This window comes from Schistocerca nitens, chromosome 2 (genome assembly GCF_023898315.1).
Source record: "Schistocerca nitens isolate TAMUIC-IGC-003100 chromosome 2, iqSchNite1.1, whole genome shotgun sequence".
NCBI classification, from domain to species: Eukaryota; Metazoa; Arthropoda; class Insecta; order Orthoptera; family Acrididae; genus Schistocerca; species Schistocerca nitens.
The window spans coordinates 684,785,714-684,804,193 of record NC_064615.1 but is presented as its reverse complement, the minus strand read 5'-3'; the positions used below and the strand labels follow the sequence as shown (position 1 = coordinate 684,804,193).

Below are 18,480 nucleotides of genomic sequence, written 5' to 3'. Positions count from 1 at the left end.
TATTGTAGTGCCTCTTTCCAGGAAATCCACAAAAATCACACATTTTCTGTCCCAAAAGACAGTCATTACGTGGTTGAAGGCGCAGGCGGCTGAATTTTACGACGAAGGAATTTCCAAGCTCGTCCATCGCTATGATAAGTGCCTTAATTTAAATGGCAACTATGTAGAAAAGTAGTATTTAAGTGTGGCTTTCATCTGTATATAATAAAAAAAATTCCAATACTTTATTTATTTTTAATTCCAAAACGTAATGTACTTTGTAGATAGCCCTTGTACTACCGTATCGTCAGTCTTTCTGATGGAAGAAATAAAACTGAGATATTAGGTGTAAATATTTTAAATATGCATTTTTATTGCCCAAAAGGAAGTATTGCACATTTCAGCAAAAAATTCTGTATGGTTACACATATTATGTGTAACAGTGAATGATTTTGAATAACGTGCTTTACTAGATTTGGTCCTGTTGGAGGCAATGTGCTGTTGCCTGCCTCAGACTTTTGAACTATCTTGTGCTGTCTGACATAGAGGTTTAAAACTGGTTAATGTGATGAACTGTGATGATTCCACCATTGTGTGACATTTGCAAGCAATGCAGAAGGCTCACAAATAGTGTAAGGTACAGCATGCTCAAAGCCAAAGTAACAAAAATCAGCAAGTGGCCATACGTGCATCTCTCCTTGCTCATCAGCTGGCATGTGAACACCGACCATTCCTATTGTATACCGTTATTGGTGCCGAGAAATAATTTTTTTATGCTAACATAAGAAAAAGAAAGGAATGGTCGAGCCCAAACATAGCAGCAACTCCCCGTACGGAGACGTGCGTACATCAACAAATGATCATGTTACTTGTCTGGTGAAATGGCAACAGAGTGGTGTATTATGAACTGCTTTCCTGAGATGTAACCATCACTGCTGACTTACACTCAGGGACTGAGGACTCTTGCAGACGCAGTCCAAGAACAATGATCAAACACCTGCCTGCTTGCATTGTGCTGAGCTGACAAAAGATTTTATACATGAGTTGGAAAGTCACTCTGCACCCACGTTATTCACCTTATCTTGCACTCTCAGATCCAAACACAGCTTGACGAGTTCATTGCCCCAAAACCATATGATTTCTACAGTCACGGAATTGGAAAAATTACCCCAGCATTGGCAGACTGTTGTAAGTAGTGAATGAGAATATATCATTGATAACTAAAGTATCTTATGTGTCTGTGTTTGTTAAACTTTTGGAAAATGCTACAAACTTAGGCACCAACCCAGTATTTAAGAAATTCTGGAGGGAACTGATTAACTGATAAGTAGAGCAAGGAGATTCTAAATTCTGTAAACACAGTTACTTCCATATTAAACTTCCTGGCAGTTAAAATAGTGTGCCAGATTGGGACTTAAACCCAGGACTTGAGCATTTCGCTGACAAGTGCGCTAATGACTGAGATGTCAAAGCATGACTTAAAGCAGAGTGGAAGGAGGGGGGAATAATTGCATGTCTCTTCAAGAAGGGAAGCTGAAGGGACTTAAAAACTATTGCAAACATTTTTGAGAAGGTTCTGGAGAACAGTGGAAGCATGTGAGAGAACAGAATGGCTTTCGGCCAGGACAACTCACAATAGATCATCTATTTGCTGTGAGGCAGCTACAGGAATTCAACTACAAAGTGAAAATAGCGTAAGAGTTGGAAGTAGGAGAATGGGTAGGCAGAAAGCAGAGAAATTGTCAGTAACAAGGAAGTTGACCCTCTGTTATTTTTCATGGTGTTGAGGGATGACAAGTGAAGAGAGAGATGATTTGATTGGGTATAGGAATGAGAAGGAAGTACAGAAACAATTAAATGTTTGGAAAGAAAACATGACACTGTTGAGGAGCAGTTGGAAACTGTGAAAAGTTTCACGTATGTGAGAAGTCGTATGAGAGCAGTAATAAGGAACAAAGTTACTGAGAAAAATAAGAATGTGACACACTAGTCACATTACATAGCAATTATGTTGAATGTTGCAGAAATCTGGATCATGAATAAAAGGAAAAATAAGGTGCAAGCATGTTTTTGAGAAGTTAGATAGGTATAAAAAACAGAGAAAGGATGAGGGAGGTAACACATGAGGTACCCACGCTAGATAAAAGAATAAAGATCAAAATGTTAGAGCCATTTCAAAAGTGGATGAAAAGAGGAAGCCAAAGGAGGTAAACGAGATGAAGATTGAAAGCAGGAGATCTAAGGAACCCCAAGGGAAAGTAATTAAAAGGAGTAGAAGAAAGCATGTGCGAAAGAGGAGGCTAAGTTAGAGTACTGAGAGAGGTGATGGGAGGACTGGACAAAAGACTTGGATTCCAATCACTCTGCCAGTCTTGGGAAACTGTAAAAGATTGTGATGGTGAAAGGCAGTGTAACAGCTTGAGACATTTATAAATTGACAAGCTTGTCTTAAAAATGTCTTATTCTTGTCAACAAAAAAGGGCATTCTAGACATGTGCCTATCACTGACATTCCTCTTGTGGAATTTAAGAGTGACTACTTAAAGCAGCAAATAGAAATTGAATGTGCAGTTCTATTCACTACTTAAAGATTGTGCAGATAAAAAGATATTATTGTTGAGTACACAACACTTACTGTACACAAGAGTTAAGCACCACACCTGAGGGGAGTTTCCCTTGTTTCTAACATACAGCCTATTATTCAGTCTGGCAAATATTTTTCACTTAGAGCCCTCACACAAAGTAGAACTTTGAGGATTTTAGCAATCCACACATGGAACATTATTTCTCAGCTTTTTGAATGGAATGTTTGTTTTTAAAACTTCAACAGTTCTTTCCTTGAAATGGTGGTATCTTGTTTGCTTCTTTCAGCACTGGTTAAGCTTTCAACAACTTAAGATTGTGTGTTGAGAAGCAGCAGCTGTTTCTTGTAAGTGAAGATAATGCATATCAGATTTGAGGTGGTTTTTTACATTATCTTTTTCTGGCTTAGACTATTAAAGAAGGGTACTGAAAACAATTTTAAACTGTGGCATATAGTTTCTGAATAGTCCTCTCATATACATAAATTCATAATGTTACGACCCATGCCAACCAACACAACAGATGAAACTGAAGGTTGCACATTTGTTGTTCTGTACCAGTTCCTACAGCAGAATTCTATTATGTCATACGTGGTGTATATACTGTAGAGATCTCTCACCTGAAAGATATAGTTAGTAGCATCAGAGCGAAACTTAAAAGCACACTAATGTGTCATTTACTTCGTGCAGAGGTGCATCCCTTTTTTATGAAGTTTTCTTACATAACAAGTAACCCCATGGTTTAGGGGTGCCTCTTTGTTTAGTAATCAGAATTTTATTGGTCCAGGGTTCAAAATGTGCCACCGCTTAAATTTTGATCAATAATCAGTATTGATGGCTGATAACTTCAGGCATAAGAAGTCTCACTCAGTCTGCCAACAGCCTTGTCAGAGGGCAGAGGAGTGGATGGAAGTTCAGGGCTCTCTCTTGTCCTTGGGGGTGGGATGATGGTGATGGTGATGAAGTCCCATACTCCGTGACGAGCGTAGTGTAACGATGCAGGAGACTCGCACTTCCATGCTAGGCAAGGTCCTAGTGGAGGTGGTTTGCCATTCATTGCCTTCCTCCGACGGTAAAGGGGATGGATGGGTGGTGGTGGTGGTGGTGGTGGTGGTGGTGGTGGTGGTGGTGGTAGTGGTGGTGGTGGTGGTGAAGACAACACAATAATACCCAATCATCTCAAGGCAGGGAAAATCCCTGACCCCACTGGAAATTGAACCCGGGACCCTGTGCTCGGGAAGCGAGAACATGACCATGAGTAACGGACTTGGGGTGGGAAACTGCCCCTAAAGGTGGAAGAATCAGCAATGATTAGTGGCATGAGTGTGCAGAAGGCAGTGGAAACCACTGCATTAAAGACAGATAACATGTGTATCTACAAGACATGTTGCCTGTAAGTGAAAGTGTCATGATGATCTCCCCATTGGTAAAAGATTTCTGAATAGTCCCCCTTTTTAATCTCTGGAGGATACTGTCAAGGGGGAGATGACCATGAGATAAAGATACAATAACCAACAAAAAGATAATGTTCTAAGAATCAGGATGTAAAATGTCAGAAGCCGGAACGTGGTAGGTATGCTAGAAAATTTGAAAAGGGGAATGAAAGGCTCAAGCTAGATATAGTAGGGCCAGTGAAGTGAAATGGAAAGACATGGGTTTCTGGTCAGATGAATATAGTGTAATATCAACAGCAGCAGAAACTGGTATAACAGGAGTAGGATTTGTTATGAATAGGAAGCCAGGGCAGTGTGTGTGTTAACTGTGAACAGTTCAGTGATAGGGTTCTTCTTATCACAATCAACAGCAAACCAACACTGGCAATGATAGTTCAGGTATATATGCCGACAGACATCACAAGCTGAAGATTAGGAGGTAGAGAAAGTATATGAGGGTATTGAAAGGGTAACGCAGTATGCAAAGGAAGATGGAAATCTAATAGTCATGAGGGATTGATACAGTTGAAGGGGAAGGAGTAGAAGAAATGGTTACAGTAGAATATGGGCTTGGGACAAGGAATGAGAGAGGAGAAAGCCTAATTGAGTTCTGTAATAAATTTCAGCTAATAATAGTGAATACTCTGTTCAAGAATCAAAAGAGGAAGAGGTATACTTGGAAAAGGCTGCATGATACTGGAAGATTTCGGTTAGATTACGTCATGGTCAGACAGAGATTCCGAAATCAGATACTGGATTGTAAGGAGCAGATAGACTTAGATCTTACTGTAGTAGTGATGAAGAGTAGGCAGACGTTTAAGACATTAGTCATGAAGAATCAATGTGCAAAGAAGTGGGGCGCAGAAGTACTAAGGAATGATGAGATATGCTTGAAGTTCTCCTACAGCTATAGATACAGCAATAAGGAATAGTTCAGCACCCAGTACAGTTGAAGAGGAACGTACATCTCTAGAAAGAGCAATCACAGAGGTTCAAAAGAAAAACATAGATACAAAGAAGGTAACTGCAAGGAAACCATGGATAACAGAAGAAATACTTCAGCTGACCATATGAAACTTGGGAATACAGAAATAAAAATCGCTGAGGAATGAAATAAATAGGAAGTACAGGGAAGCTAAGACAAAATGGCTGCTTGAGAAATGTGAAGAAATCGAAAAAGAAATGATTTTCGGAAGGACTAACTCGGCATATAGGAAAGTCAAAACGACCTTCATTGAAATTAAAAGCAAGGGTAGTAACATTAAGAGAGCAACAGGAATTCCACTGTTAAATGCAGAGGAGAGAGCAGATGGGTGGAAAGAATACATTGAAAGCCTGATGTGATAGAAGAAGAAACAAGAGTCAATTTAAAAAAAAAGATGGGGATCCAGTATTAGAATCGGAATTTAAGAGAGCTTTGGAGGGCTTAAATCGAATAAGGCAGAAGCGATAGATAATATTGCATCAGAATTTGTAACATCATTCGGGGAAGTGGCAACAAACTGATGGTTAACATTGGTATGTAGAGTGTATGAGTCTGGTGACATACCATCAGATTTTCGAAAAAACAACACCACAATTCTGAAGACTGCAAGAGCTGACAAGTGCGAGAATTATTGCACAATCAGCTTAACAGCTCATGCATCCAAGTTCCTGACAAAAGTAATATACAGAAGAATGGAAAAGAAAATTGAGGATGTGTTACATGACAGTCAGTTTGGCTTCAGGAAAGGTAAAGGACCAGAGACACAATTATGACATTGCAGTTGATAATGGAAGCAAGACTAAAGAAAAATCAAGGCACGTTGATAGGATTTGTCGACCTGGAAAAAGTAAATGGTGCAGGATGTTCGAAATTCTGAGAAAAATAGGGGTAAACTATAGTGAGATACAGGTCATATACAATATGTACAACAGTCAAGAGGGAGTAATAAGACTGGACAACAAGAATGAAGTGCTTGGATTAAAAATGTTGTAAGACAGGGATGCAGTCTTTTGCCCCTACTGTTCAATCTGTACATTGAAGAAACAGTGATAGAAATAGAAGGTTCAGGAGTGGAATTAAAAGTCAAGGTGAAGGGATGTTAATGACAAGATTCACTGATGCCATTGCTGTCCTTAGTGAAAGTGAAGAAGAATTAAAAGATATGCTGAATGGAATGAACAGTCTAATGAGTACAGAATATGGGTTGAGAACAAATTGAGAAACACGAAAGTAATAAGTAGCACAAATGAGAACAGCGAGAAAGTTAACATCAGGTTTGAGGGTCACGAGGTAGATGAAATAAGGGAATTCTGCTATCTGGCCAGCAAGATAACCAATGATGGACAGAGCAAGGACAACATCAAAAACAGACTAGCACTGGCAAAAAGGACATTTCTGGCGAAGGGAAGTCTGCTAGTATTAGACACAGGCCTTAATTTGAGGAAGAAGTTTGAGAATATACATCTGGAGTACAGCATTGTATGGCAGTGAAACATGACTGTGGGAAAACCAGAATATAAGAGAACTGAAGCATTTGAGATGTGGGACAGACTAATGTTGAAAATTAGGTGGACTGGTAAGGTAAGGAATGAGAAGGTTGTGCGCAGAATCGAAGAGGAAAGGATTATGTGGAAAACACTGACAAGAAGAAGGGATAGGATGATAGGACATCTGTTAAGACAGGGGTCTCCAAACGTTTTAGTCTGCGGGCCACATTGACTCCTCCACGAAGTCATAAGGGCCAAGATCTACCTAGTGGGATTAAAGCCCCGTAGCACTCCATGATCACCGTAATGTAAGGCTAAAGGAAAGATGAAATCACAAAAATTTAAGGTTGTGGGAATAGCTAGCACTGAAACGAAGTATGATTTTTTTTTTTAATTACATAATTTCGATTGGTGGACGTACCTGACTGAAATTCTGGAGTATTTTATTCTGGCGAATTTCACCGACAAAAAAGTATGTCACTGCACATTCTTCATGAAAGTGTCCTGCAAAGTTAACAAAATCTCAGAATCATTGTTAGCAACACTATTACTGCAAGACGTAACAGAGGTAGAGTATGTCAACGCATTGTTATTTCAAGCGGCGCAACAATAAGTTGTCTTGTAGTCTTGTGGCGAGTAGTAGAGTTAGAGCATATATTTGATAGTTCTGTTGCGTGATTGTGTCTATTTTGCAAGTGTGTCCTGAGTTTTTTTAGTGTTTTATCATCTGTACTAGTAGGCGAGACGACGAAGTGTGTGACAATTCAAAGTTTGAATTTGACGAGACAAGGAAAATCTGAAAATCGAAATACGTATAGCACGACTTGAGTATTTTTTCACTGTATTTTTTAGTGGAACTAGCAGTGAAATTGTGAGTATTTAATTTAGTAATTAAAGTACCTTAAAAATAAAGTCATTGCATTTTGTTTAGGCAGACTACTCCCTAGTTTTATTAGTATTAAGTAGCACAATTTTATTTTCAGGTTACAATCTTTCGTGAAGTTCTGTACAAATATGGAAAAGAAACGAAAGGTTGACAGTGAATGTAGAATTTTTAAAGAGCAATGGGGATGTCAATATTTCGTGTTGGAGTCAAGCAACAAACAAATGTGTATTATTTGCAGTGAAGCAATATTAGTCTCCAAAGAATATAATATAAAACGTCATTATGAGACTAAGCACTCTCATAATTACTCCAAGTTTACAGGATGCGAACAATTAGAAATGTATGAGTCTCTGAAACGCCAGCTAAAAACCCAGCAGCCGCTGTTTTAAGAAAGTAAATGCTGAACAACATGCAGCAACTCGTGCTAGTTTTCATGTGGCTCATTTAGTAGCGAAACAGTGTAAGCCATTTACCGAAGGTGAATTAATTAAGAACTGCATTATTGCAACAGCAGAAGAAATGTGTCCAGAAAAAGTTAATTTATTTAAAAACATAAGTTTTTCGGCAAACACTGTGGCTCGAAGAATAGATGACATTGCACAAAATATATCAGCAGAACTGCGTGACAAAAATCAAGACTTAGACTGGTTATCTTCAGCTGTGGATGAGTCAACAGATGTATCAGATACTGCTCAAGTACTACTTTTTATTCGAGAGATTGACAAAAATTATGAAGTGTATGAAGAGCTCCTTGAAGTTGACAGTATTCACGGGATGACCACTGGCGAAGATATTTTTAAAGGAGTTGAAAGGGCAGTTCAGAAAAACAATCTTCAGTGGAAGAAATTAAAATGTATTACAACTGATGGTGGCAAAAACGTGTGGGGAAAAATAAAGGTGTTGTTGCTCTCCTTTCTGAGGCCATAGAAAATGACAGTGGCTCAAAACCATTAGTAGTGCATTGTATTATTCACCAACAGTCTTTGTGTGGAAAACATTTAGATATGTCAGAAGTTTTAAAGCCAGTTATTTCAGTTGTTAATTATATCAGATACCATGCACTCAGTGATCGCCAGTTCCGCGAGTTTCTTGAACATATTGAGGAAAGCAACTTGCCATATTATACTGCAGTCCACTGGCTTAGCTGCGGTAAAGTTCTGACCCATTTTTTTGAACTCCGAACAGTAATTGAATTTTTTTGAACGAAAGGAATCGCCCTCTGGCTGAGTTACGGAACAGTGAGTGGTTGTGGAAGCTAGCATTTTATACAGACTTAACTAAACACATGGATGACCTTAATTTAAAATTGCAAGGTGAAAACCAGCTTCTGCCTGATTTATACACGCATGTAAAGTCCTTTCGTTAAGATTGTTTTGTTTCAATCTCAGTTGAACAAAGTATGCTTCACACATTTTAATACATGCCAAACATTCAGTCAGCAAACTGAGATTCCGTTTCCTGTAACTTTCGCATTTGAAGCTTTGGGCACTTCAAAAATTAATTTTGTATCACGTTTTTCAGATATCGATGCAAATTCAAACGATATCAAGATATTTCAAAATCTCTTTGATGTCGATATAGAAGCGTTACCCACAGGACTTCAGTTTGAAATTAATGATTTAGCAATGTAGCAACTTTTTTAAAGAAAAACATTCAAAGTCAACATTACTGAAATTTTATAAGTGTCTTCCATCGACACAGTTTCCAAATTTACATAAATTTACCCGTGACTTTTTTCCGCTTTTGGCACTGCTTATTTGTGTGAAAAAACTTTCTCCAAAATGAAACATGCAAAAAGTATTTACAGATCAAAATTAAGTGATGAGCATTTAAAGTCGCTGATGATTATCTCTACCAGTAAACTTGATCCGCAACTGGAGGTAATTACGAAAGGAAAGTTACATCTACATAAAAGTCACTAATTATCACTAAGATGTTAAATTTCTTTACGTGAATACTCTTTAACACTGTAAGTTTTCAAGATATAAATTAATTAGTTATTTTTATACATCAGTTAAAACTAAAATATCCAATATCATTATGCACACCAGGTATTGTATTTTATTTAAATTGTCTTTAAATAAAAATATTTTATATGATTTACGTGCTATTTGTATTTTACAACTTAATCAAAAGAAAGTGAAACCTCGCTTAAAGAAGCATCTTCCATAATTATTGATTACTAACGCTAGTCGCCGAAGTGGCGTCCATTTGAAAGACTTGCACCAGACTCGTGAGTAGAATAAAATGCAAAGAATTTTTTTACTTAAAATGTTTTCGCCAAACTAGTCTGTTAACCATTCCTTTTTTTCACTATCACACGGAGAATGGTCTGTCTGTTTATCGTGGATAGCCACGAGTTTAACCATGACCTTCCGCTTTGTAAAGATAGAGCTCTGACAATGTTGCAGTGTATTGGTCGCGATAGGCCTCGAAGCTCAATTGTTGGTAGTATAGGTACCACCTCAAATATTTGGTGGGCCGGATACCGAGGATGTCCGGCCAGCTAATGCGGGCCGGTTTGCCGACGTAAAGTACCTTGGAGACCCCCTATGTTAAGACATCACGGAATGACTTCCATGGTACTAGAGAGAGCTATCGATGGCAAAAATTGGAGTGGAAGACAGAAACTGGAAGACATCCAGCAAATAATTTAGGACGTAGGTTGCAAGTGCTAGTCAGAGTTGAAGAGGTTGACACAGGAGAGGAATTTGTGATGGGCCACATCAAACCAGTCAGAAGACAGATGGGTCAAAAAGAAAAATGAGTAAATGTGTTGTCGATACATTATTTATGTTCAGCAAATAAAACTGTTTGAAACTAGTAATGGTTCATCTGGAGACAATTCAATACAAAGTAAGTTACTAGGCAATTGGTTTTTTACTTTTATGTGTGAAAATTGTAACTCTATTAACGTTTGTAGCAAAGGCAAATTTTTAATACAGAAAACCAATCGGAGACTTCAGTTTTAACCTCACAAGATACTTGCTCTTTGTTTTTGATAGTTCAGAAGAGGGCTGCTGCATTCAAGTATGGCCATGCAGTCATTAAATATGAACACACTGTACATCAAAGATTATATACAAATGATGAGTCATGATAAAAATTTAGAATTCTGTGCTCACTGATACCTGTAAGCATATGAGCTCATTGCTATTTCAAGATCCTTATGCTCATATGAATTGTTGCATAAGAATGTTTAGATTTGTTTGAAATATGCAGTTTTACTGACTTTATCAGCTGTTTTATAACAATAGCAGAAATGTGGACTCTAAATTGCATCCAAGAGACAGCAATTAAAACATGGGATTTGACACTTTGTCATTTGTCAAATTGAAAGAAACATTTTAGGCCAGCACTTCAGTACGGTGCAAGTTGGCAGGAACACAATAATTATGGTGGGGTGTCCCACACTACCTTTCTGTTTTCTACGTTTTGGTGAATTGTTTTGGTGAATATATATTTTCAGGGTTTCCTGTTGCTCAGTACTTTTCTTGGAAGTACACTTCATGGAAATATGATTGTTAAACAGTGCATGATTTAAAACATTAGGACAAGTAAAACAACAAATTTGCTTTAGATTTTTAATTTATGGATTACTAAAATAACAGGAGGTAATTACTTCTCTGTATTTTATCAGTAATAGCTGCAGTTGAACTCTGTTACTGTTCCTTTGAGGTGTAGAATAACAACCACTACCAGTGACAACAGAAGGTGCTGTTTAACACAAGTTAAGTTTCAGGCTTCTGCCCATATTCAGGTGGTTTACATTCATGTACATGTTAGCGTACTCAGTGTTTGGTGTAGCCTTATCGTTTCCATATTACATTTCCTTTTACAAGATTTTTTTTTTTTTACTTGTTAACTATTTATTAGTCACCATGCTAATTATTGGTGCTTCCATGTTATGTTTTTGATAAAGTAGTGGCACTTCAGATGTTCGTAACTTCAGAGGCACATCCACTCACAAAATCCAGTGTTTCATCTCTATTCATTCACGGATCATCATGATGAAGATAATGTAGATTTTCAACTGAATTACATATGAAAATATGTTTCAGTTATAAGAAATTGTGTATGAAATAAACTTTGAGTTCACTACTCATAGTTTCAATGTAGAGCAACTACTTCTCCCCATAATTCTATGGAGGGAGAAACTTTGCCGTATTTTAATTTTAAAAGATGTATTAGAAAGTAATGGTGTTCTTATGAAGTCCTGAATCAAATTTTAACCACATTCAGCCTGCTTGCATCTCAAGCAGACCTTGTTAGAGCACTCCAAACTAACTGGAACTGTTGACATGGATATCTCATTTTTCTCTTCAGACAAAGAGGACAAAAGGCACATGTATTTAGTTCTTCAAACAGTTCTTTCCATGTTTGGCACGTGTTCTTCTGATGCTGTCACTCAGCTCCTATTACAGACTCTCGCTAGAGTCTTCATGAAGATACGTCTCACCAATACTTTCGCCACTGGGTAAGCTTGATGCCACACGAAAGAATTCACAGCACAAACAACGTCCACTGACTTATGAATAAGTTGCATGCATTTGGTTGAGACATACCATACCATCTTTTGTTGTATTATATAACATGATGATCTCTGGTTTACGTGAGTCATGCTCATTGTTTACAGAGTGGCACACAGGAGAGACCAGTATTGCAGCTATAGACTTCTTGGGTGCAAAGAAAACCAGTGTCATGTCTGCAGTAAAATCATGAAGAGGTGTCTTCATGACTTGATTCTTATTGGGTAGAAATCACTGTGGAATCTCTCTTTTCAGCATACTGGCCTACGAGAGATGGTGTCTTAGGTTCATTGACTACTTTTAATGACTAGTACCAGTTTCACTGTGTATTTTTCTGTGTGTATTCACTATCTTATGTCAACTGTAAAACAGCATGTGTAGTAACACTGACTTTTCTTATGGTTTGAGAGGGTGTGACCATTGCTGCGTTTCGTGGAATAAATGTATGCATTATACAAGTAATCTGTACATTCATCAGCCAAGCACTGAATTTTCAAGACTTTTTTTGCCAGTTTGTCATATACATTCTAAACCCACACACTCTGTGGAAAGGTATAAGCATTTTATTGACACATGTTGCACCTACAGGGTAGCAAAGTTGATTCATTTCAGTGTGATTCAGAAATATCTGTGAAGTTGCTGGTGATTTGTATACTGTCTTCCCTCACAATTATCTAGATTGTAAAATAATAATCCAAATCATAGAAATAAAACTTACTGTCTTGCCCAACATACTAAGCATTTCACAGGTAAAATCAGCGTGTCCACTTTACACTGATGGCTGGTGGGTTGCCTATTTAGGATACTGACTAATGTGAAAAAGCGTAAACGTTGTGCTACATCATGTAGATGCCTCACAATGTGGAAACATTGCATTTCCAGGTGGGGGATTACTCTCAAAAATGACTTGTTTGCCATCAAGCACATCATAGTAAGAGTTTTCGATGTTCTAGTGATGCAGGTTGTGCTTAGTGTTCTGGTCTACTGAGCTATCAAAGTGCGAGTCATGCCGTACCCTAACTGCTCCACTTCTGTTAGCACATTGCCTCCTACTTTTCAAATGTAACAGAACCTTTTGTATGCCTTTCTTGACTAATGCTCGGTGATGAAAGGATATTGCGACAAAATGGCTTGGCAACACCTGCTAGGAAGAAATGTTGTGAAGGCAGCTTGGGACTTGAGTCTGTATAGCTCAGCTGGTAATGGGTATTCACTTTTGCCAACATTCATTGCAAGAGATGCCACAACTGAGTTGACATTTAAAATTTATTGTTTACATAGATCTGAAGATGATAGACGTTGGTTGTAACCATGATCTGCCAGAAATTCCACTGTTAGTAAAATTTCTTGCTTAGTTCTTAAGTATGTAATTTTTCTTCAAAACAATATAGTTATGCTTAGTGTGTCTGTTGATTCCAATACTGACGACAGGTACCAGGCATGTTGTTGTTGTTGTTGTTGTTGTTGTTGTTGTGGTCTTCAGTCCTGAGACTGGTTTGATGCAGCTCTCCATGCTACCCTATCCTCTGCAAGCTTCATCATCTCCCAGTACCTACTGCAGCCTACATCCTTCTGAATCTGCGTAGTGTATTCATCTCTTGGTCCCCCTCTATGATTTTTACCCTCCACACTGCCCTCCAGCACTAAATTGGTGATCCCTTGATGCCTCAGAACATGTCCTACCAACCGATCCCTTCTTCTAGTCAAGTTGTGCCACAAACTCCTCTTCTCCCCAATTCTATTCAATACCTCCTCATTAGTTACGTGATCTACCCACCTTATCTTCAGCATTCTTCTGTAGCACCACATTTTGAAAGCTTCTATTCTCTTCTTGTCCAAACTGGTTATCGTCCATGTTTCACTTCCATACATGGCTACACTTCATACAAATACTTTCAGAAACGACTTCCTGATACTTAAAAATCTATACTCGATGTTAACAAATTTCTCTTCTTCAGAAACGCTTTCCTTGCCATTGCCAGTCTACATTTTATATCTTCTCTACTTCGACCATCATCAGTTATTTTGCTCCCCAAATAGCAAAACTCCTTTACTACGTTAAGTGTCTCATTTCCTAATCTAATTCCCTCAGCATAACCCGACTTAATTCGACTACATTCCATTATCCTCGTTTTGCTTTTGTTGATGTTCATCTAATACCCTCCATTCAAGACACTGTCCATTCCGTTCAACTGATCTTCCAAGTCCTTTGCTGTCTCTGACAGAATTACAATGTCACCGGCGAACTTCAAAGTTTTTATTTCTTCTCCATAAATTTTAATTCCTACTCTGCATATGAACCTGTTAAAACTCTGAAAACTACAAAATTCTTGTATGTAAAATAACAAGTGCAGCTCTTTAGCTTGTGCTCAGACACCATCCGGTTCCTATCACAAGTGATCAGACACAGATAAAATTAAAACTGCTGTGGAATATAAATTTTATTCAGTTGGTACAGACAGTGTAAGGATTAGGATTTCAAGGCTTCTGTTTGCAGATTTTAAAAGTGAAAGTAAACTTCCATGGAACTGTGAAGATGAATAATGTGCAAGTCAGAAACCTTTGTTTCTATCTGTAATGTGTAAAAAATACTGATGTCTGTTGTAGATTATCAATCTAAACTTAGTTACTGTTTCAGAAGCGCTGTCTCGAGTGGTATTAAAGAACAAATATTGTTTTAAGAAAACAAACTGCACTGTCCAAAGTGTTGTTAGTAACAAACAGCAAATGACAAAATAGTCTACAGGGCTATCCAGAAAAGTCATGGTGTTTGTCAGGTGTTGATAGCTGCATACTAAGATGTATTATGAAGGAATTTTCTTGAGGAGGGAGGATCGGATTATCAGTGGATGAGTGCAGTGGGTCAGATTTGGAGTTACCATAGGTCATTAATCTGTGGTGATTTGCAAACACAGAAGTATCTCTTAGTTTGTCATGCAGTTTCGCTGGACTAAAACCGATAAACATTGCTAACCCACTGAGTTTACCATTGATACACTAATAATTATCAACTCGTGATCCAGAGAATACTGCACTGCCTGTTAGCATCTGCATGCTAAAATTTCAGAACTTTGAATCGATTGTAGAATTCTAATTGCAGTTGGTGCTATCAAATTTCTGATATTGTCCAGAAAGTTGTATAGTTAAACTGATTATAGATGCATCTACAGAACATCATTTATTTATGTTTTGTTACTGTTATATGTTAAATTTGAATCTAGCAGAAAGACATGAGGTTTTTATGTACTGAAGATACTCTTGAATATATTATTTGCCTTAACTTAAAATAGTTTTAACAAGTAATGCATGTGTGCATATGTGAGCATGAGCATGTGCTAAAGTTAAAACATTCTGTTCTTTATTGTATACTAAACCCTTGTGGTAATAAAAGTAGTTGCTAATTACAGTGTGAAGAACCATATCAGTGCCATAGCATATGTAGATTTAAGTGCATGTATTTAGGATAAATGGTTTTTAAATCACAATTAAGTATACAAGAGTTCTTTCTTGTAGAAGGCTATTTTCAGTTTCTTTCTTATCCCTTCATCAACCTCAGTCACTGCTCAGTCTGTAATGTCGTTTTTGTCAGTACTTTGGGTAGAAAATAAATCCTGTGATAGATGCTTTGATGTTACATTTGGTGGATTTAGGAAATCTACTTCCCTTTTGGAGTAGTGTATACATTCTTTTAGTTGTGGCAGATTGGCTTCTCCCTCAATTTTCTTCAGGTATTGGAGGTAATCATTAAATCTATATCAGACTCGATATCAATGAGGATTTTGCATAATAACTGTATTAACTGCAGATTAAGTGAAAATGCACTTGTGTACAAAAATATTTCTATTTCCATGAAACATTGACACACCTTTGCAGCATAGACAACGCACGCACACACACACACACACACACACACACACACACACACACACACACACACACACACGCGTGCGCGCCCACACACACACACACACACACACAAGGAGGGAGATAGGGTTGAGAGAGACTGGCTGACACACACACACACACACACACACACACACACACACACACACACACGTGCCCACACACACACACACACACACACACACAAGGAGGGAGATAGGGTTGAGAGAGACTGGCTGACTGTTATCTCTGGGCACCGTGGCCCAATTGGAGGGAGAGGTGATTTCAGTTGGGGGCAGAGGGTTCCAGAAGATGTGGGGAGTGGGAAGGAGGAGGGATAGCAGGATAGGTATGGGGGGAAGATGCTGTGGTGGTGTCTGGGAGCATGTGGGACCATGACAGGGACAGGACGATGGGCTGTTCATTGCAGCATCGGGAGGCTCTGCTGTTGTTGGAGTGGGAGAAGGGGATGAGGGTAGGGGGGGAAGCACTATGGAGGTGCACTGGAGGGATAAAATGTATGTGTGAGGGTGAAGTGGGAGCACAGAAAGGGATATGGGCATGTAGAAGACATGTGCTAGCAAGTGAAGCTGCACAGTTGGTATTCTACATCCATACTTTGCAACCCACCTGACAGTGTGTGGTAGACTGTACTTCTAGTGCCACTCTAATGCCCCCATCTTCCCTATTCAATTTGTGAATGGCACTTGAGAAGAATTATTGGCACTAAATCTCCGTATTAACTCTGTTTCTCGGACTTCCTTGTTATGGTCATTTCGTGAGATGTGTCGGAAGGAAATAATACGTTATCCAACTCTTCGTGGAATGTATTCTCTTGAAATTTCAGTATTAAACCTCTGTGATGCACAACACCAATCTTTTTGCCTCTGCCAGTAGTTTGCTTAGCATCTCCATAATGCTCCCTTGTAAACTAAGTCATCTAGTGACGTAATGCATTGCTGTTCATTGCACCTTGTCTATCTGTTCTGTTAATCCAAACTGGTAATGATCTTGGGTTAATGAGCATTGTTCAAGAACTAGCCAAACAAGTGTTCTGTAAGCCAGATCTTACTTGGAGGAACTAAATTTTTGTTCTGTAGTAGTGGAATGTAGGCCCATTTAAGGACCTCCACCATGTGTTGTCTTTTTGAGCCTTTATGCTTGCATTGCAAAACCCAACCTAGTTTTTAGGGGTTTAGAACATGGTCTTTCTAACAGAAATAGTTAAAATAGTTTGCAGAGGACTTGTTTGTGGAAGTTGGTTAAATATATCAATTTTTGACAAAGGTACAAAAAATGTCAACTTTGCCCTCAGTATGTAAACTATTGGAAAGCAGGAGGAGAATGGAACTTTATATTGTAAGCCTTCGTATTGGTAAACTTCGTATTGGTAAACTATCTGCAAAGTTTCAGGCTTATCCCACAATTACTTCTGGAGATATAGAAAAGCTAAACTTCACATTTTTTCCTAGTGTCTATTTTTTGACAGGATTTGCTTCAGATTATCCATATGAAAATTGCCAGGAAATTTTTTTTTTTTCAAAAAAATGGTTCAAATGGCTCTGACCACTATGGGACTTAACATCTGAGGTCATCAGTCCCCTAGACTTAGAACTACTTAAACCTAACTAACCTAAGGACATCACACACATCCATGCCCGAGGCAGGATTCGAACCTGCGACCGTAGTGAATCTTTTTTCATTATTTCACTAAAGTGAGCACAAAATGTTGTACAAGGTACCATAATTTTGTTTCTTTCAAGAAAATATTGCCGGAGATGATATGCTTCAAATTTGTAGAAAACTCATGGATGCACTGTTCATAGCTGCACTACGGGGTCAAACAAATGATTATATCTGCGGAAGTATTGAATTAGTGATTATGAAACTTTATCAATGTTTATTGGGAACATGTGCAAATGTTCATGCAAAATTTCATTGAAATCTTTGATAGTCATGTGGGAATTTCCCCTGAAATTAAATTATTGGCATGGAATGGCGTGTGTACAGTATGTGCAATATTTTACGTATATTTGCTTTCAGAGTCAACTGCCAGTGCCTCCACAATTTGTTAGTCCTGTGTAGGTTGTCTTGCAGTTTGCTACAATCTTCTAACATTGCTACCATCTTAAAGACAACTGCTTCATCTGCAGACAGCCTCATGGAACTTCTAATGTCGTCCACTAGATTTTATAGTAAGCCTATCATACTTCCTTGAGGTACTTCCAAAATTACCTTAACATTTGTCAGTTTTGTTCTGTTAAGAGTGGTGTGTTGAATTCTGTCTGCAAGGATGTCTTGAATCCAGTCAGAAATGTGGTCCAATGCCCGGTAAGTTCCTAGTTTCCTCACAGACATTGTGGAATTGTATGAAACGCGTTTATGAAATCTTGAAACGTGGCATCAACCTGAGGACAGATATCTATGGCACTCCGGATCTCAGGGATGAACAGAGCAAGCTGTGTTTTGCTCCAAGAATGACTTACGTGAGCATAAACATTTTCAAAAATTCTAAAACAGATTGACATCAATGATAACGACATATTATTATGTGCAGCTGTTGTACACCGCTTCTTGAGAATGGGTAAATCTTGTATTTTCTTTATTCCCAGTTAACTAGATCGGTAACCTTCCTTGCCCCAGTGACATACGATGCAGTAGAGTCTCTATTATCCGACCTAAAACTGCTGCGGCAAGGTCCGATAAGCGGGAAGTTTG

The 18,480-nt window shown here is 38.3% G+C and overlaps 1 protein-coding gene across 2 annotated transcripts in view; it reads left to right on the top strand.

The window, feature by feature from the left end:
* The window catches only part of LOC126236826 (male-specific lethal 3 homolog), a 123,112-nt gene that overhangs the window by 79,835 nt on the left and 24,797 nt on the right, over positions 1-18,480 (top strand). The gene's annotated exons all lie outside the window — the stretch shown is intronic.